Source organism: Anser anser, assembly GCF_964211835.1.
Source record: "Anser anser genome assembly, chromosome: 1".
Lineage (NCBI taxonomy): Eukaryota > Metazoa > Chordata > Aves > Anseriformes > Anatidae > Anser > Anser anser.
This window is the reverse complement of record NC_139720.1, coordinates 8,551,667-8,573,670: the sequence shown is the minus strand read 5'-3', so window position 1 is coordinate 8,573,670 and position 22,004 is coordinate 8,551,667. Positions and strand designations below refer to the sequence as shown.

The window sequence follows — 22,004 nt, the reverse complement described above, 5'->3', positions numbered from 1 at the left end:
CAAAAGAAAGCATTTCTAGCAAACAGGTATTTTCACATCTTGAAAAAGCAAAAAGAGATCTAACTTTAAAACATCATCCCAAGGGATGTGATGTATGAGAAATGACTTGAACTATTTAAAACTGTACTGAAAAACTTTGAAGAACTGACTTGAAAGTAATAATAGAAAAGTATCAGGTTCATTCTACTTAGTTTTCAGGCAACCATCTTAGGAGTGTAGTCCTCCTGGGATCTTTATCCAGTCAGGAGCCTTGAGGCAGCTAACTCATGATCTGCATTACCCTTCCAGGCATTTCTGTCTTTTCTCTGTTGAAGAAACCTAGGGTAACAACACACTGCACCAACTGCTACATTTAAGCAGTGAAACCTGGATGCAATGAATCTGACCTTAGGAAACTATAGAAGTCATTTTTGCCTCAGATATAAATCTAGTTTTCGGACTGAGACAGTTAAATATTTGATCTTCAGCACTTCCAAATGGAGAACTAAGCACTATGGCTTGCCAACAACATCTCAGTACATTACAAGATAATAATAAATTTCATGAATACCAGAAAGTCCATTTTTATCAAAAGGTTTCAGGTCAAGATGTGCTATTTCCTTGATTTCTTTCTCTATTTAATTTTCATGGTGTGACAGTAACTAGTTCACAGTTTGCTGATTGATTTCCTAAGAGTGTTAAAGCATGCAGTAAGTAAGACATAGCCATTTCAAAGATCCAGACAGTGGGACAGAGCAGCTCTCTGCCAAGTTGTCCTGGAAAACTACGTGAAATAAGGTTAAATCATCATCATAAGTACAGGGATTTAATAATTTATCTAGGATTTATTAATTTAGCCCTTGGGCTTCAAAAGCTATCTAATAGATAGCTTATTAGAGCTATCTAATAGCTATTCCAGAACTGTACACAGGAATACTAATAATTTTCTTGATTGCAAAAGAGAATTTCAAGCTAAGTGTATTATTGCATTCCTTTTAGCTATTGAATTTTAGTGGTTATCTGCAGTTTCAACAGAAAAAAAAATGTATATGTATATTTATCTCCTAAAAGATAGAAAAGGTGGTTTAGAAATTTGACTTTTTCAAGCTTCAGTCCCATGTAATCTTGGACTCACTATTTGGGAACTCATTATATTTCAAAAGATTTGTGTATCTAGTCACACAGTGAGATTTCAAAGGCACTTTGTTTAGAAAACCTATTGATTTCTGGTAAAAATTATAACATTTTTGATGATTCATAGAACCATAGAATCACATAATGGTTTGGACTGGAAGGGACAATAAAGATCATCTAATTACAATCTCCCTGCCATGGGCAAGGATATCACCTGCTAGATCAGGTTGCCCAAAGCCCCATCCAAATTGGCCCTGAAAAATTTGTATTTCAAGGTTTAGAATGATGGACAAAGTTTTCAGAAAAGAAATAAAACCAATTTTTACAAATTTTAATTAGGGACAACAACACTTCAGATGTTTCAATTTTGTTGCCAGGATTTTTTTTTCATTTGTTTTTGAATACGTGTATACAAGGCTATATCTTTGAACAAAGAGATTGGGTAATGGTGAGAAAATAACATAATGCACAAGCTGCTCTTTGATTTTGAGTGGTTCACTCAACAAGCAGTTCAGTTTGTCCCGAATCCAACTTTAACAGCAGCCTGATCAAATTTGCATGTAATCAAGCTGTCCCCTGGGTGTATTACTGACTGCTGAAGGTTTGGTCAGGAAAGCAAACTTCTTACCTTTTTTGTCACCAACATACACTTGGGTATCTATTCGATTGTTTCTTACCAGCATTATGTATAACTTCCACAAGAACATCAGAAAGAATGAAGTAAGAACAGTATTCTTTGCATTTTTTTATTAGGCTTCTGCTTTTCAAAACACATTGAAACTTTGCCAATCAGATGCAAAGCAAACTTTGAGAAATCAAATAATACCTATCACTCTAGTAGCATGGTTTAAATATGTTCTATAGTTCACAGTCTACATCTGTTGGCAAATAGTGAATATGACATATAAATATCCTTTTATAAGAGATAAATCTTTATTTAAAACTTGACTCTCATATATAGAATATTTCAGGAAAGTAAAGTCAATTTAAGTCAATTTGTTAATAGTGATAAGAAGCAGCCTCCATATGTCATTTATTCCTACTTCCATTAAAAAAAAAAAAAAAGTTGAAAGACCTGAAACATTTTTGGCTTCTAAACAGAAACCATATTGGATATTTCAGCTAATTCCCTTGGGAGAACATGAAAGTCAACCCTGAAACATCAACAGGACGTCTAAGGAAAAGGAATGGTAAGAGAGAAATCATGAAAAGAAATTATGATAGTTGTGGGGATCTTGAAAGTTAGATAAACATTTCATGATACAGCTGGCTTAAAGACATTAGCCTCACTGTTGCCTGTAGCAGTATTAAACTGCAGCCATCCTTTGTACAAATGATATCAGGCTATCTGGTTTACTCTTTCCCAATTAAAAAGTTCATGTTTCTTCTCCACTGAGACTTGGTGTTAATAAGAAAAGGGATATATTGGAAACAGCTTTTGCAGGTAACTTTAAAGTTTTCTTTTGGCTGATAGCATAAGTTCTTTTTCCCAGTTTTTCATCCAACCCCACCCTTCTTTTCAGCTCTTAAATATATATTTCAAGTATTCCTCTACTCATATGTTGTTAGGTTTTCTCCTTTCCCTCTGCCAAACTTCTCTTGACTATTAATATCGAAATTATATTCCAGATTTTCCCTTTTTCAAAACTATATGCTTTCCGGTCAATTAGTCCAAACCATGATCACAGTCCTTCTACTCATCTTTGTGCTTATGTCAGAAAACAGAAACACTCTATTTCTCTGAACTGGAGACTATCTAAGGAGGATACAATCTTAAAGGTAGAGAAATTACTGTATTTGTCATGACATATTTCAACTGTGAAAGAATATCAGGCTTTTTCATGTTTGGCTCAACAATAGAAAAAGTATTAGAATTAAAACGAACAAAAAACATGCACACACACACACAAAATAATAATAATAATAATCCACCTATTATACTGGGCTGATATAATTTTAAAAGGTTATAAATACATAAATAAATAAATTATTATCAGCCCTCAATTGCTGTATCTCCAGATCAATGGAAATTTGGGAGTGTTTGATTTTACTGTTGAACAGAGGAAGCATGAAGTTAGATTGCTTTTTCTGTCGGAAAAGTAAAGGTCATGCAGAAGTGGTTGGAGCTGAATAGGAAACCTGGATAGGAGGAGAAGGAAACTTTCCAGCAGAAGGAAAGGCAGGTCATACCAGACTTGGGAGGAATAATGATCAGCAACAGCTGGCACAAATAGCCTCCTCAATCCAGTGACTTTTTGGGATACTTATATACTCAAAATATGTGAATATATATATATATATACATATATATATATATATGTAACAACAACTGTTCTCTAAAAATCTAAGCTGTCTAGCTAGGTCCTGAACTAGAGGACAAGCCTTAAATTCATTCAGAGTAACTCTGGGGCAAGTGCGACAGGTAAGAAAGATCCCAGATCACTCTATAATTTCAGATGTTCTCTGGAGGAACAGATTTTTGTTTTCCAAAAGGTCTTAGAAGACACATTCTCTAATGCGTGTCGTAAGAATCACAATGATCTAGGAGCATCAGTTCATGCTGGCCCCAAACTGCTACCTCAGACATTTTTTGATTTTTTGTAGCTAGTTGAAATCCAATAGCTTTCAGACATCCAAACCAACCATTTCCCCAAGACCATCATCAGCAATTTATTCCACGCCAGCTGGCAAAGCACAGGCTACGCACCTCAGTCTATCTGTATTTCTCCTTTCTCTTGAGCAACGTTTGTCATGTAATATGGGGAAAACAGACTAGTTTTTATGTCTGGATCCAACTTCATCAAAGTGAATGCAAGAGTTTCCAATGACCTCAGTGGAATTTGAACATGGACCTTTACCTTCCTGTGTCTTTGAAATATGGATGATGAAATCCTTCAGGGCTTTGCCTATCTTTTCTGCCTCTAAGTCTGTACCTTATAAGGTGTTTACAGACAGCCTGGCGACTTGCTGCTTCTCTTTCCACCATTTCGTTGATGTTGTTTTACTAATATCCTAAGTCCTTTATGTGGTGGCCTAGCGACCAGAATGTATGAAAAATAGATGTCAAGATGTCAGTCTTGAGCTATACCTGTGTGGAATTTGCACTTTATCTCAACAGCAGAGCATTGCTCCTGTTCATGGAGAAACAGCTGAGTGACCAGGTCTGTACCAGCTACAGACAGACTCTTCACTGAAAAAAATAATAACAATAATAATAATAACAACAACAACAAAAAAAACAAGAAGAAGAAGAAGAAGAAACACTTATCTTTCATGCTTTTGTTGAAATTATACTGAAAAGCTCCTGGAGTATCTGAGGCTGGCATCCATGGAAACATAATATTTGCAGGCTTGAATCATAAGAAAACTGTAAATGGCTATGTGAATTCAAAACAAATGTTTAATTCCTTCAAGCAGGGAAGTCACAAGAGTTATGATTTAACAGATATGAAACCAATAAAGATGCATGACTATGCATATCCCTAACTTGATATTTCTGGTATTACTCTGAAAAAGACAATGTTGCTTGCCCCATTCCCCTTGCCTCTCCCTACCAAAACATTATAGATATAATACTTCAAATTGTATTAATTCCTTTTTTAATGTCTGTTAAGTGCAACAGGAATAATACTGGAAATTTTGTTCGTTCTTCTGACCCTGTTTCAGGTTTGCATTCCTCTTCTCTCTGCTGAAGTAAATGTATTTGACCCCTATTGTCATTCCGAACTGTTACAATATCTGAGCACTGTTCTGTTACCAAAGATGTCTTAGTCCTAGTCTTAGTCCTAGTCTTAGTCCTAATAGAAAATGTCTTCAGATTATTTAGTGGATCAGGAACCTCCATCATGTATACATTTCTCAAATGTCTTCTGCACTTGATCAGTTGCTTCTTAGCTTTTGATAACATTTCTTTAGGGAATCTCCAACACTTGCTGAGTGGTGACCTGTCACTTTCTTCAGCAGCTGGACTGCATTTTGTGCAATTTGTTTTTTCACTGTGTTTTTATTCCATTCACCCAGTTTGGGGGAAAATGAGAAGAAATAGAGTTTTCTAAAATGTATTAAGTAGTGTGGGTTTCACAATTCCTCACTACACAATGACATCCTTTGGTTTTATTTGGGATCACAGGCTTGCTGAAAAACAGATAAGTCCCTAACTAAAGTCACAAACAGGCGATCCATTCAGTGGAGGCTTAAAGCATTACTGAGGGGCAGTGCCTAACCACTGGTGTTTCCTTAGCATCCAGTAAATGCAAGATGATTGTGCATGATTCATTCTTGTGCCTGAACACTGAACTACACGGTCTTCACTAGTGCACCAAACTATTTCTTTCATCTCCTATTTTAAACTTTTCGGGGCAAGAGTTCTCTCTATTTAAATTGATTCATTGTAATAAACATAATAGGCTTCTGTTCTTATTACTGGATATTTTTGTAAGACTAACTCCAGAGCAGTGGTATTACTAGAGTCCCTATGTATGGTTAAAAATAAAAATAATAATGTTTTAATTTAATAGATTGGAAAAAGACCAAGACGTTTTAAAATAGCAGTTCTCCAAATTTTAAATGAATGGGTTGTCAAGTAAAAACAATTTCTATGCATCATCATTTTCTTATCTGCCCTCTTAACTGCAAATATTATTAAAAACAAACAAACAAACAACAACAAACAAAGAAATAAACAAACAAACAAAAAAGCAAACAAAATCTTTAAATACTCTTCTGCTCATGAGATCCAGACCACAGAACAGTGGACTTCGGGCTACAGTTCAGAAAGTGCTACCCATCAGTGTTGGAACTTTTTCAGGAACTGGTTCTGCAAAAATTTTAAGATGTTTATTTATTTTATTTTATTTTATTCTTCTCATACATTTCTTAAACAGTCTTCTTAAACTAATCTTCTTGAAGAAGATTAGTTTGTGAATGAAAGGGGAAAATACTATTGTGAATTTTAGTTACTATCACTGTTATTAATTATTTAGACACTGTTAATAAATGATATTATCTAAAATGTTTTGTGGTTCTAAACTCTGTTACTAAGGTAGTTCATAATCCTCTATCACCACACAAAGAATGAATCTTATCCTTTCTGTTATGTCAAGACATTCCTCATGGAAGTATTTAGATATGTAATTGGCAGAGAGAATAAAAAAATATGCCTAATACTCCTCTGATTTTCCCATCGAATGATCCAAAGACACTACAATTTTTATGTAAAAGTCCCTTTTGTGTGCAAAATTAGGGACTGTGTTGTATCAAAGACGTGTTCATTGCTCTCCAAAAGCAATAAAAGTCCATAATTGTTTAAAAAACAGAAATAAAGCAGAGGCCTTGAAGTGAAATAATTGATATTTTCAGATAGGAGGTATAGCACTGAGGTACTTTAACCTTTGTAAGCTCTGGTGGTGCTTAACACCTTGATTTATTAATCACTTAACCCCTAAAAATCATGATTCCTAAGAAAAAAATTTCATGTAGTTTTGCAGGAGCAAATTCAGACTTTGACCATGTGGAAATAATTCCAAGATTTTCTATATATTACGTAACAAAACAACCTAAGTGATCTGAGCCAGTTCTGAAAATGTGACATGCATACATGTATTTCACAGACATTAAATGTTACCTAGGATCTAAATGCCTAAAGGTCTTTTAGAAGTTGTGTAAACATGCATTAACTTCTTTTATTCTTTTTTGTAGGTTCCAATTCTTTCTGAATTTGTGGGTATGGGAATTTACAATAACATATCCCTGTTACGTAAATTCAGCTAAAAATAAAGCAAACTGACTTTCTGTAAACAAATATCAGATTTATTCAGTAAGGTTATTCATTGTAGATCTAGAGAAAATATTATCTTATCTGAATGACTGTGATTACTTTTGTCCCAAATGTGCCAGGTGGTTTCAAAGAAGATTTACATTTCCCTATAGACTTGATCAAAGTACTGGGGAGAGCAACTCTGAAGAGAAAAGATGACTATGACTTCATATGCATAAAATATATTTTCTATGAAATGTTTCATAGTTTACTGTAACATCAAAATTATTCATCCATGCAAAAAGGATACAATAGTGATACCGTATGTAAGATGTTCTGTATAGCTCTAACAAGGGAAAACTGTTTGAGAGATAAGGATACTATTAGAAAGAATGCAGAAATTACAGTATATCTGTGTTATAGATATGGAGGGGAAATTGTATAGAAAGAAAGATTCTAATAACTGGACTCAGCTGGACTTCTTTATTCTGGACATTTTGGTGTATATGCCTTAATAGACATATTTCTTGGCTAAATTGTACCTATAACCAGACAATATGAATTCATCCTGCAGTTTGGCCTTTGCATTTGAATTTAGCAGAAGGCCATATAAAATTCATACCAACAAATCAACGCAAGATCAAAATCTCATTTCTCACTTCTCTCAGTGCTATTGTTAGAATCTTAACAAGCAACTGTTTGATATTATTGTTTTGTTTTTACAGATATCTATACTATTTTACTATTTTATAATATGTAGTAAAAGAAATTCCCTACTAGAATTCCAGGTCTTGGGTGTGTCTGGCACTTACTTTATCTTCTCTGAAGGTCTTCTCAAGGGCTGTGTCTGATTGATAGGTTGCCGCCCTTAATGAACTGAACATGAGGCACATCTTCCTCCCTGTGCACATTCTCTTCTTTCAACATATGCTTGCTCTGGGGTAGTTATTTGGCAAGAGTAAAACAGCTGAAATGAAAGAATAACTTGTAAAAATTTTGAAGCCTCAGCTTAACACTTTTTGTTAGCAATAACAGTTGAACATGATAAAAACTGCTTGAACTAAGTGGAACATCAAGTATTTTAGGAAAAAAAATAATCACATGGATGTTGATCCATATTAGCTTTTATACATTGACCAGGTTAATCCAGAGTAAACTAATGAAACTAGTGTGACAGGAATATTTGGGAAAATGTTCTTAATTAAACAAATTTCGTGAAAACAATATAACCAGCAGTGTTATTTTTAAACAGTCGTATTTGCACAAAAGTATTAGCACCACATGCTGTCAAAGAAAATATCTTGGAAGGTAATCAGAGAAAAATAGAATTTAAAAGATATAATTATCTATCTATTAAAATACATATCTGTAGGCCCCAAAATGTAAGTAGAGAGTAGCTAAAGCTGAAGAAAAACAAAACTGAAGTTTTACAGGAATTAAACAGTCAATACATCTGTCTGTCTCTTTAACTCAATCAATATCACAGTCATTTTTCATATATGTCATAACTTTCAAACCTTTTTTAGAGACCCCAAATCTTTGGGTCACTTTCATTTTGGTAACGTCTATCAGATGTGGAGTCTTGAGGGAAAGATAAGGCATAGAACTTATGAGCATATCACATTTATTAGCTAGTGCACGCAGACGTGAGCTAGGACAAATATGTTATTGGGAAAAGCTATGGCTTGCCCTTGGACAGATGAAGATATGAGTAAGATATAGACTAAGATACATTCACAGTACTGGGGTACAGTCACCTGATGAGTGTCTGTAAGCCAGATGTCCATCAGTGAAGTGCAGAAGTATTACATTCTGCTGTTCCTTAAAACAACTGATCCTCAATATTGCTGATTTACTATCCTCTGAATCAACCCTTTTTCTTTCAGATTTTCTTGCTGGTGTTTTTCTTCTGAAATATAAACTATCATTATTAACACAGCAATCTCGCTTCTTTGTTTCCACCTTTTTATTATGCACAATTTATAATCCTATATGCTGTCTCACAGATTAAGAGAAAAAGCTGCTGCTCAGTGCTAGCTGCACCTCCTTCACACAGCTGAGCCTTCCAAAAGGTGATCTGAGCCTTCTCTAGGTGATCCTGATCGGCAGTTTGGTTGGACTTGATGATCTTCTGTGGTCCCTTCCAACCTTGGCCATTCTGTGAAAAGTGGTGCTAGGTCACATTGCTGGTTATGTAAGTCTAATGACACATGGAAGTGGAGAATGTCCATCTGCAGTTGACCAAGATGTTATATTCCCTCTAACACGTTTGTTACCTGTGGGCTTGGTGTCTGAAATTTATATTTAGAGATGAAACCTTATTCCAGCTATGTACATTGACCCCATACTGATCTCCATGAGCAGAGGGTCTGTGCTGGTTTTCAGAGATTATTGATAATCATGATATTGATAATTGGTCATTTTCAGACTTTATTTATAGTCTACCGCAGCAATCACTGCCTGCAGGCATGACCAAGATGCTCATCAGTAGTAAAATATTCCTACATTCAGCTGTCCTTGTTTGCAGATGTGCTGCACGGCTGTTTAGAGCAATGACTCAGTATCTGTCAACTATCAGGACACCGTTATTTTACCCACCAAACTCGAAAGAGAGGCAAAAGTTTTAGGTGCTTCAGCATGAACAGGTGAATCTGTGGTAGTCTTCCTTACAAAAATTGCACTCATGTAGTAAACCAAACTTGTCTTTCGAAGGGGCACTTAGTCAATGGCATGATGACACTAATCTTCTGCTTAGTTCAATGTTTTAAAGTTTAAATTCTTTCCTAAGTACAAAGATTGAAAGACCTAAAGCTAGATCTCATCCTAGATGTGAACTCCTTAGTGTCGGTGAGGGTTTGTACGTTTTATGAAGTTTTGATAAAGTCAGAAAAAGGAAGAGTCTCTGTAGAATGGTCACATCATTGTGAACATTCTGTTGTTGACTTTTTTGTTCCCCCCTGTTTTTTCCATTAGCACTGGAATGCCTCAAAAATGGGAAGGAAAGATCTGCTAACTGTCAACAACTATTTAAAGACTCCTTCTGCATGGATCATTTGTAGAGCTATTAGAGCAGGTTTTTCATTTAACTCCATATTGAGATGACTGCCTAACATGACTATTAGCTTAGGATTTGCTCCCTTAAGTGTTCACTTTGGATTGCTTAAAAACAATTTACAAAAAATATGACTGTATTTGATAGGAAAAACAAAAACAAAACTAAACTAAACTAAAAACTAATTGGAGAATCTCAGAAGGGGAAACTAAAATCACACGAGATTTTTCCTTCAGTACTTCTATAAGATCCTCAAATGAAAGTTGGCCCCAAGAGACAATTTCCTCCTTTGCCATGGATGTTTTCCATCCACGTTCTAGTTTTCCTTATTAATGTCCTAAAAATCCTACTGTGAAACATTTGCCCTGTTCTGTCTCCTAGAACTGACAGAAAACTTGCTGTTTTTTTCTTCTTTTTGGCAGGCTCGTTTTCTTTAAAAACCCAACAGGTCACCTAAGGAATTTTAGTTATCCCCTGATAAAATACTTTTTTTTCTTTTTCCTTCAAACTGCACTTGTTCTTTGGTTCAGAACAGTGACTTATCTACGTTGCTATTGACAGTTGTATTTATTAGTTTTGTTTTCTTGGCTGTAAGTCAATTTTGACAGTTACAGTCAGAAACTTATCAGTAATTGATATGATACTACTCTTTTTTTTTTTTTTTGAGCACAGGAGATGAAAAGTTTTTAGAGATGTCTTGACACCTCTACACTCTTTTTTCCAGTATAAATGTAGACATAGTTTGCCACCTTGTGGCAAATGTACTTTTGTAAACTGCAATATTGCCATAAATTGCCATAAAAACTGCATCTATTGCCATAAATCATATCTGACTGTAATTATTGTCTCTAATCTAAGTCTATAGTTGAAGACAATAGTCTTGAAAACATTGACTGTCTTGTTTAGAAACCAAAATACATGAAAAATTTATTTTTCTAAGTAACATCTCAATTTAACTGCTATTTGTAGCCAAGAAAAAACATTTAAGCATTGTTCATGCTAGCCTTGGAAGCAATATAATTTATGCAGACTGTTGACAGCTAACTTACTAAAAGCAAGATCTTTCATGTGTAAAGGTGTAGTCTCATTAAGGGATTTTTTTTTTCTTCCCTGGAGACCAGTGTTTATGGTTAAACTACCACAAAAAACAAGGTATTACAAGTAGCTGATGTTTCAGTTTGTCAGTGAAACCACACGTAAATATTGGAAAATTGGACGGGGTCAACCAGAAATAAAAATATTGCAGAATTATTTTCTGTACTTTACCACACAATTAAATAAAAGCAAGAGCTTGAATAGGCTTACATATATTCATGTATAAAGGTCCCAACAGAGGTCCCAACACCTTTCTACCTAATCTGGAGATATAGCTGCAACTAAAATGTGTGTCTAACACATTAGATGTGTAGAATGTACCTCCTCTGTCTGGGACATTCACTAGTCAAATATTTTATAAGAAGGTTTACAAACAACTGTTTTGGACAAAAATCTGAAATGTGAGTGTCAAAAGATTCATTACCTATTGTGAACTGGGAAAAAAAGGGATCTAAACCCCAGTTCACCATATGCCAGAGACATCCTCTAGAAACTGAATCTACATTGTCCTGCTGATTATTCCACAGAATGTCTCTCCTTCCTCCAAATTTTTGATCTTACTATTATATATTCCTATATTTTCCTCAATCACGCAGTCATTTGAAGAGTTGTAAGTTACCTGAAATACTTTTCTATTGATTAGCTAGTAGAAAGAAGAAAAAACTATTCTTAACTGGGACAGACTGTTTGCAGTTTTGTTTGTTTGTTTGTTTTCTGAAAGTTAACAAACTAAGTTATGGTGTTTGTGGAAATACTAGGATATGCTCAGATTTAGTAACTCATGTTTCAGGCTGTCTTATCCTTAATTTTTTGTCAAATGTAAATTCAACTTTGCCTTTTTTTCTTCTGAAGATATGGCCTAAACATTGCATGCAGAGTATCTTTTCATTTTTTATGTGTTTCACTGCTTTGCTACAGGCTCTGAGGTATAAGGTGGATGTGAAAGAAAAATTCCCATGACTTAGGTGATTAATAATTGTCTATAGGTCTACCAGCCTAGCAGATTAATCGCCTACCACTTTCTACAGGAGAGAGTAACCAACAGTTTTTCACATACAGCTATTCACATGGAAAGAAATGCAATATTTCATTGGAAAGGGTTTTTCTCAGCTGCAAATGTATTTTCATTCAAGTTTTTAATTTTAGACTGTAAAGGGCAGTTGAACAACTGTCCAAAAAATAAAGAGCAATTCATGTAATTACACCAAACTGGCAGACATTTCCACAACAAATCAGGTGCTTCTGTAGTGTATAACGTACTAGCCCATTTGCGGATGTCATACATACCCATACATGGTTCTCTGGATGACTTTATCTCCATGTAGTAAGAAAAATTTCCATGTATGTTCTGAATTGAAAGATAAAAAAAGAACCCACAGTTATTTCTCCAAGATATAGGTCTCTACAGTCTTACTCTTCTCATAAACTGATCGTTCCTGCCTCCTCATCCTTACTGTTTGAATGTATATACCATTTACAAGGCCTATTTTTTGCTTATAGATTGATAAAATATTAATATATTATTCTGTTTCATCTTGCTTTATGGGCTGGTATTGCTATGCCAAGACTCCTCTTCTGTTTCCTCTTCCTATTCTAGTAGGTTTTCATCCTTTAGAATGCAGATACAAGCCCCCATTTTGGTTCCATCTGAGAAGCAATTAATGGAATTGCAAAATGAGGGGAAACTAGATGGCTTTAGCCAGCTTAATCTTTCACTATCTATATGCCAGACCAGTTTACTAGGTAAGAATACATAAACCTTAAGATTATTTTCACTTTCTGCAGCTATTTTGAAAAACAGAAATAAGAAAAGCACATGGTTAACCCAGAATTGGCCATTTTCTATGTTCAAGATAAGCACTCTACTATTTAACAGTAATAAGACTGAAAATCAGTGTAGAGTGGATCGATTCCTTTCCTCCCTCTGCCTACGAATAATCTCTTTTCTTTGTGCCCTTAATGCATAGATCTCATGCAGAAGACAGAAAACTTGAACTTTCTTGTAAAAACACAAGGTTTCAGGCTTAAGAGCTTTCTGATGTCTGAATTAAATGAATTTAGACCATCAGCAGATCAATCATACACTGCTGATCTACTCTGTTCTTCTTTTCTGTAAACATTTAACAGTATTGGTGCACCCAGAAGCACTAAATAATGACTTATTTTTGAGCCTCTAGCATATAAAAAGTCAGCATAACATAAGGATGATGAATATTCTAACACATGGTAGGCTGTAATGACTACCAATCTGAACTTTTAATAAAATCAGTAGCAGATCAAACCCAATGAAGAAAAGATGAAAGCTGGAATCTCATGTAAATCTGAGTTCCAGTGCTTTGAATAAAAGGGGAGAAACACCACTAAACACCATGAATCTTCAGTAAAAGTATGGGAGCCATGTAAGTCAAGAATGCAGTAACCAATCCTACATTTTTTCTCCCTAAATTAGTAGCCTTTGGGCTAACATGAAAGATATTCAGCTCTTACTGTGGATAAATTAGTCAGTCACTAGAGGTAACTGCCCAATTAGGAAGAAAGTGCTTTTAAAAGTAGCTGAAGAATGAACAGCTGCAGATAGCGTTACTGTATACCTTAGATGGTACAGCAGATTTGCTCTTCCCTTCATGCTCTAACATAATATGTAAACTACCTTTAAGGGAATGATAGATAATGTAATTAAGTGTTGTGTGAATTTGTATCATTGAGAAGTTTTGCCTCTAAGCAAAACATTTTGGAAATCTCTGAACAACAATGTGTTAATGAATTTAAATTACATTCCTTACCAATTATCTGATAACCAAACCAAATTAACAATGAGTATTCTAGAACTTGTTCAAAGTTCTGACAAAAATATGCTATTTATCAACTGTAAGGATTTGTGTACATAAGCCTCAAAATCTTCTCAAAATCTTTTTCATGAAAATACATTTTTGATTTTCCAAGGTGCAGTAGAGACAACAGATGCTGGTGGGAAGAGGTAGATGTTAAGCTGATTTATGAGGCAGCCTCACAGTTTTTTAAAGAGTATTTTTTAATTCAGATAAAAACAAACAAACAAACAAACAAAAAAACACATAGTATTGACTGAGACTTTCTCCTAAAGGGCTAGACTCAACTCTTCAATTCATTTTTTTAGACAATCCTTGTCTGCATTCCAGAAATTCCTCTGAATTTTTGCCTTAAGCTAAATGATGAGTATTTGATAACTTTAAACTGATTGAGATTTTTTTTTTTTTCCTTAGTAACCTTAACCCAAAACTCTCCCAGCTTTTACACATAAAATTTAGCCTGGGATCTAGATAAATGCATGTAGGTGGTCATTCTATCTCTAAAACAAATCAGACCTAAAACCTCAGGCACAAGCACCTTTAGGGACTTTAGATTCATGTTTGAATCCAAATACTGTGGCTTACACTCTCTTCAACAGACAAGCAAACAGTAATCGGAAATCAGAGGTTTCATCTCATGCTGCTTAGAGGGAACCTTTGAAGGATGTAACATCATCTCTTCCTGTGTCAGGGAATAATGGATGTTAAAAACCACCCAACAACTATACTAAGGCATTCACATTTTCTTCTGTATGCTGAGTCCAATTAAGTTTTCATGGGTTCCTGCAGGATTTTGTGGGTTTGCTTATTACGGAATGCCATAATTTTTTTTGAAACCCTTGGAGTTAAATCAACAGTCTCGTGTTTGTAAAGAAAATTGTTTTATCTGACATCTGCATGTGGGGGTTTTAACTTGACTTACTATAGCAACAAGGCTTATGAGGCTTTTTCTGTCAGTGTGCCCATTCATGTGCATTCCTAATTTTGCACTTCCGTTCTCTTCCCAGTGAAACTGATACTTTATTAAAGGAATTCAACAGGGGAGTAGAAGTATCAAAAATAATTAAGCTCCTACCTGTTTTGTGAAAATGGATGACCAGCTACAGGAAGAGAACCTGCACGCTATGCCTAATGGAGGAAAAATGGCGATGTTCAAGTTCATGCCTCTGCCTCATGGGAAGAGGCTTTAACCAGTTCCCAGACAGGAAAACTTTCAAATGAAGCCTGTGCTTTCTTAGACTCTGAAGTCAGTCAAGCATAAAGCAGAAATATATGGAGCACAAGGTTTCCTTATTTCCTGTGCTTATGGAACTCTTCATTTAAGTAATTAGTCTTCATGACTGTATACAAATAGCTTATATAAAGGGAATGCTTCTGCTATTTTTTTTTTTTTTCTGAGAGAGAGAGAGAGACAGAGAGAGAGAGAGAGCAGATGAAACAACAGTTGTGCAAGAGATTTCCCTTTATGAATTAACCTAACAACTGCAGGGTCAATTACCTCTTATCCTCCCATACAGCAACTTGGAACAGCAGCAGTCTGTTGTGTTCTTGCTGCCTGGAAGGCATAAGAATATGTGAAAGGTACATTGTTTTAATTAGCATTCTTGCATGGACTTACACGTAATGTTAGATTTAGTGCATGATGAAGGAGCTTGAAAGCTGTCAGAAGGAAGGCAGCTGGATGAGGTTGTTGTTTTGATCTCTTGTTTACCTTGAATTTTCCAGGAAATGGCCTGACTTCTTTCTAAAGAACATTGCCAGTATGTCTTGTGTCTAAAGTATGGCTCATTGCTTTTCAGTCTCATTTCCTAAAAGTCCTGGCTAAGCAATACACCTCGTTTGCCCTGACATGCAAAAATAACCATGACTATTTCTTAAATTTCTGAAACAAGTTCTATGGGAGACATACTTTCTCAGAAATGCCTGAGCAATAGTTTGGCTCTTCAGCCCTGCTATGATACCACAACATCTCATATTTTGCTCTAGAGGTACATGCAGCAAAATATCTTTTCTGAAGGATTTTTTTGTGGTACTTTTTGTTTTTTTTTTGTTTTTTTTTTTTTTGCTTTGCAATATTGTCTTTTCACCATGAAGACCAGAAATCTGTGTAAGTTAATTTGAAAGAAGACATAGATTTTTTTTTTCTCAATATATTCACAAGAAATAAAGTCATCTCTGAGATGTGGGTTGCAGTTAACTGACTACAAAGAGATTTTCATATGAATAAACTGGGCAACATCCGTAAAAGAAAGCAACCAAAATATTATCATGCAACTAGTTTGCAATGTGGGTGATTAGAGAGTTACTTTGCCTCAGAGATGCTTCTTCGCTAACAATCTTTCCAACTTTTCTCTCTCATAATCTGACTTTTCTCTTTTCTCTAATATTTGGTAATTTATCAGAGGTTTTGTTTAAAAATAAAAGTGCTTCTATAGGAGAACAAGATATAGCTGAGAATCTATTACTGTTGCAGACACTTCCGCCAAAACAATTTGCCTTGTCCTTGAAAGTGGTAGCCTTCTCCTCCTCTTTCTCCTCTTTCACAGTTCTAAGTGATTTACCAGCTCTCTCTTTCTCCTTCCTTGGCACCTACAATTTTGGATTTTAAAGATTCCTAGATTCCTAAAGATTTCTGGGAAGGTGATTCTGTTTGTGAGCATAAATTCTAAAAAGTTATTCTGGAAGGAAAAGCAAGAACAGAATAATCTAGGGGGGGAGAGAGAGGGAGAAAGTGCTCTGTCCCCCAGCATATCTGTAACGTCCCTCTGTTTCTAATCATAACTTTAAGGGTTTCATCCTGGGTTATCTACATAAGTAATCCCCAATGAAAAAAACATTAGCACCTTTCACCGTGATAGCACTTTCCTGAAAGCGTTCCTCCACATTCCTTCACCCACACCTATTAACCAATAAATCTGTCCTTTAAAAAAAAATATTGAAGATTTTCTCCTTTAATGTGTCTTCCCTCCAGTCTAACAACAACAATGAAAAAAAGGACAAAGCTTTCCCTTGTGTGAACAATGGGAGCTATTTTAGAGACCATTAACAAGATTTTTCTGAAAGCATATAGTATTATCCTGCTACTGGTGCTTTTATTCTCATTATCAACAAGACAAATCATTTTGATTCAACTCTGTTTATACATGTGGTTGACCAAGAGAAAATGTTTTTAAAAAGGCTCAATGAGGTGTTATGTAAATGTGGTTTTCAGCTTTAAGTGATTTATTATCTATAAATTGAAAGATTTCATTCCAGAAGGCTCTAGGACACTGCACTCTTCCTCCTCAGTGCAAGCCGTGTTTGAGCTAAGATTACAGCAGGTGAACGTTTTAATGTCTGTTCACCAGACCCTATAAAATAATTACATCCAGGAACCATTTGGTTCTCATTAGATCCAAGACTGAAGGAATAAAAACTTTTGAAGGAAGGAAGCCTCCCTTTCCCAAGCAACACCCCACACCCTCATACAAACATCTTATAGACAAGTTCTTTCTCTCCTCAAAGTATGCTTAGTAGGCACAGAAACCCAACTTCATGGACCTACCACTGTTTTTTAAATCCCCTGATGTTTTCATGTCAAAGGGCATTACTAATTAATGATGTGTCTCAGTCTTCTTCTCACTTACAGTGTTTTTCCTTCTGCTATATTTTATAGCTCTGAATTTTTGTGTGGTTTCAGTTGCCTATTCTTGCTCCCTGTTGTCTCCAACTATTCCTTTGAGCAGTTGTGTGGCTCTCTTGTATGATAGACCAGGGAATCATTGTCACTAGTTTGGGAAGTCATTTCAGTGGAGGCAGAAAGCAAACGCTCTCTTTCACATTTATGATTCTTGCTTTAATCTGTTTGCTACATTTTATGTAGATGAAGATATTCAGAAATTCTTTCTGTCTCAAAATCCCTTATAAATCAGACACAGGAGATTCTGTCTCGATCTTCTCAATAGACCAGGCATCAGATAGTTGGGTTAGAGCTTCACTTTTTTTTCCTCTCAGAATAGGTCTTCTTCCAGTTTAGGGTATTCTGAGATTCTGTGTTTCTGTACAGGACCTGAGGGAATGGCATGAATGTGCAACAGGGGAGGTCCTGGTTGGATATTAAGTAAAGGTTCTTCACCGAGAGGGTGGTTGGACACTGGAACAGGCTCTCCAGGGAAGTGGTCACAGTCCCAACCCTGCCAGAGTTCAAGAAGAGTTTGAACAATACTCTCAGACACGTGGTCTGATTTTTGGGTGATCCTTTGTGGACCCAGGAGTTGGGCTTGATGATCCTTGTGGGTCCCTTCCAACTCAGGGTATTCTATGATTCTGTATTTTTCTGTTTCTTTCCTGAGGCCTTTGCTTTAGTTTCTGTGATCAGAAATGTCACCTAAGTGTGACAGGAAAAGAAAATTATCAGCAACTCCAATTGGGTATATAATTGACAGCAGAACATTGCAGTTCTCAAGTCCCAAACCTCTTTTTTTCCATGGTACATGACAACTGTAGATCTTTTGTCATAATGTCTTATGTCTGGAATGGCTGTTTTGGCAAGTCCTTAAAGGTGAACATCTACTGTGATTTTCTCTGTTTTTCAGATAATTAATTCATGAGAAGTTGTGGGAGTAGGATACACAGTTACTTATGGAAATTATACTGAGTATCTATTTGAATCCTCAGGTGCCAAACCAGTTCCATGCACGCCACTGGTTCCAAACAGACCTTGAAGCATCCTCCAAAATTTCTTTAAGACCAATGTGGTAAAGTTACTCTGTTGTTTTGGGATATATTCACCAGATTAACGTCAAATACAGAATGTAGGAAGATCTTTCTTTCATTGATTATTAACTCATTAGAACTCCATTGAAAAAAATACTAAGTAAAAAGGAGAAGCAGCTGAATTTTTAAGGAGTAAGTTTATTTGCCAGAATTTCAAATTCATCATTATGATTCATGCTACATAACCACCATTTAAATTGCCTGTGTTTCTGAGATGTCTCTAGTTTGTAGCTGTCTCAGACGGTTTTAATTACAAATACCCAAGAATAATTATAGTGAAAGTAATGCAAAAACACAGTTCACAGTGGCCCTTGAGATATAGGTCTACCCCGTACAAAAATAAGGTAAAAACAGCCTATTTATATCCTACCATCAAGAAGATGGGTAGCAGATGTTGAAAAATATTAATATATAGTGCAGGGGTACCAAGGGTGGAGTCCTTCCATCAAAAAACACATGAGCATTTCTGTGGTTGTTTGTCTCATCATCTGCTATGAATATTTTCATCATTGTAACCACCTAATATGGTCTTCTGTTTCTTATGGAAGCTTGACTCTAGGGTTTTAAGAGATGAGGCAATCTCCCATGCTGTAGAGACAGCTGCAGCTACGCTATTAAGGTATTTTTAGTCTTGCTGAATTACAGAAATTTGTCTACCTAACTTATTTGATCACTATATTCTTCCATCAGCAGGCTGGATTCTTTCAAGTTAAAGAGAAAAGTTCTCCAGTTCTTCTTAGGTCATCCTCCCTAGTTTTATGTTTCATTCTTTGGTCAGGGACAAATGTAATTAATTAGGACAGGAAGTGGAGAGAGCAAAAGCCTGGGTTAACTTTCTTTTTCTGTTGCAATTTCTCTTGCCTTCTTGGTCATATCTTTGTATGTCTTCTTTCCTTCTCTAGTTAGCAAGGTGCTCTCAGGATAAATACCTGAAAAAAATCTTGAGTTGTGAAGATACTATAATAATAGAAGGAGATTTCTGACTCATTGTTCTGCAGACATTTTCTATAAGACCATTTTTTTTTGTTAGTTTGAGACTGTTTCCCCTCACTTGACCACTGCCTCTCTCTCTCTCTCTCTTTCCACCCAGTCTCTCCCCACCTCGCCCCAGCAACTTGGAAAGCATCTGAGTTTTCAGACTTATTAGAAAGTAATATTTGTCAGGAAAGGATCTTCCTCTTCAGTGTCCTGAAACATTTCCTTCCTCTTCCAAGGCTCAGGTTGCATGACCTGCATACCTTATGAGTTTAACTGTCCGTTATAGCATTGTTGTGGTTGAACCTGACAGGCAGCTCATAACCACACAGGCATTTGCCCACGCTACCCAAGTGGGATGGGGAGAGAATCCAAAAAAAGGTAAAACTCATGGGTTGCGATAAAGACAGTTTAATAGGACAGGAAAGGCAAATAATAGTAATAAAAAAGATAAAAGAATATACAAAACAAGTGGTGCACAATGCAATTGTTCACCACCCACTGACCAATGCCCAGCCAGACCCCAAGCAGCAGCAGCCACCATCCCCCTAGCCAACTCCTCCATATTTATTGTTCAGCATGGCATCAGGATATATGGGATATCACTTTGGCCAGTTTGGGTCAGTGTCCTGGCTGTGTCCCCTTCCAGCCTCTTGTGCACCCCCGGCCTCCTCACTGGCAGGGTGGTATGAGAAACTGAGGAGTCCTAGACTCTGTGTAAGAACAACTGCAACAACTAAACATCGGTGTGTTATTAACATTATTATCATCCTAAACCTAAGACACAGCACCATACCAGCTACTAGGAGGAAAATTAACTCTATCCTGACTAAAACCAAGACCTGCAAGTTCATGAGAAGACACTGACAGGAAACTCAGTCATTTAGAATGGACCTGTTATTTTTGGAAATACAAATCTTTCCCCTGCAAATAAAGCTTATTTAGTATTCCAGTCAAAGCACACTTTCCCGATTCATTTTCCATTAAAAAGAAATAAATCATACATTGTGTTTCCCAGCCTCTTTCTCTCTCCTCAGGTAAAGATTATTGTATGCTACAAGACAGATCTTTGTGGAAGTCCCTTAAAAGTACATCTGTAGTGTATGATGGTTACCTTATCATGAGAAACAGAGAATGAGAAATCCAAAATAAAGAAACAAAGATTTTTTTCCTCTGGTAGTGCAATAAAACTAGCAAGAAATACAAACAGTTTTAACATGATTAAACATTGGCTAGGGACCACTGCTGTAGAGGTTCCTCACTGCTTAGTATTCAGTGTACATTGCCCTTTTCTAAGATAATCTTAGATGGTCCTGAGATTTTTCGGGAAATTTTAATTTCAAATAATTCCTGTAATTGCTGCTGTAGTTAATAAGATTTGGGAACACTGAAGATTTGGGAACATTGAAAATGATTTCAACTAGACACTAAAACAAGGACATTATTAACATAAGTAATCCTACTTGTGTGTTTAGAATTTTAAAAAGTGCCACAATGGTCACCGGAAGAAGAAAAACAGCAGTAAAAGCTAAAGGAAAGAGAAATAAAAAAGCATGTAATAGCTGATTAGACCACAGACATAGCTGTATACAAGTTTATTTTTCTTTTTCCTTAAGAAGTGTCATTATTTACTTGAAATGGAGACTAATTCCACATAATCATCCAAATACTATGTCTCTCTTCTGTTACATATGAGTTCACCTGTATTCTAAAAGATCCTAAAGCCACATCATTGTGATAGGAAAATAGCACAGATTCATCCACTTCTTTCACGTTGAACATTCCACAATTAGATTACTCTTGGGTGATTACAAAATCAGAGCATGAAATTTAAAGATACTTTCTCTTCATTCTTGGAGTACTGCATTCAGCTCTGAGGCCCCTGCACAAGAAGGACGGGGACAGAACCAGTCCAGGGGGAGTTTAAGAAAACAAGAGAAGGAATTGCTCACAGAGTCTAACATGAGATTAACTCTGCTAAAGCCTGATTTATCTTCATAGTGTGAGGAATCAGAAACAAACTTCCTTGCCTTGAATGCCAAAACCAATATGTGAAGCCTATCTAGTCTTAGTTAATTTAGAAGCACCAGATCTACTCTTTTAATGACTGTTTTTACTGGTCTCTAATTCCATTATTCAAAAACTGACACTTTCAAATTAATGCACTGAATGTGAGGCAAATCTTAGCCTGATGGTCCAGACACAATCACATCTGTGAGCCCAACATCTTTTGTGTGCCCTACTATCACCTTTCCTACATGTAGCTCTCCCAGACATGGGTTGTCTATGTCCAAAACTGAGTACCATCAGTCAGTGACTATGCACTTACAACTACATTGTATAAATAACATTTTTAAAAGGACAAATTGCCCAGAAAAAGCATATCTTCACAATGTGATGCTTACCCATGCAGGAGGAGTTTTAGGTCTAA

General features: G+C 35.9%; 1 long non-coding RNA gene across 1 annotated transcript; it reads right to left on the bottom strand.

Moving 5' to 3' along the window:
* Nucleotides 1-2,178: 2,178 nt before the first annotated feature.
* LOC310902788 lies at nt 2,179-17,329 on the bottom strand. The gene is made up of 4 exons (XR_014587006.1): nt 15,342-17,329; nt 12,303-12,363; nt 7,681-7,835; nt 2,179-5,929 (listed from the first exon to the last, which is right to left on the bottom strand). It is a non-coding gene; the product is annotated as an uncharacterized lncRNA (long non-coding RNA).
* Nucleotides 17,330-22,004: the final 4,675 nt, after the last annotated feature.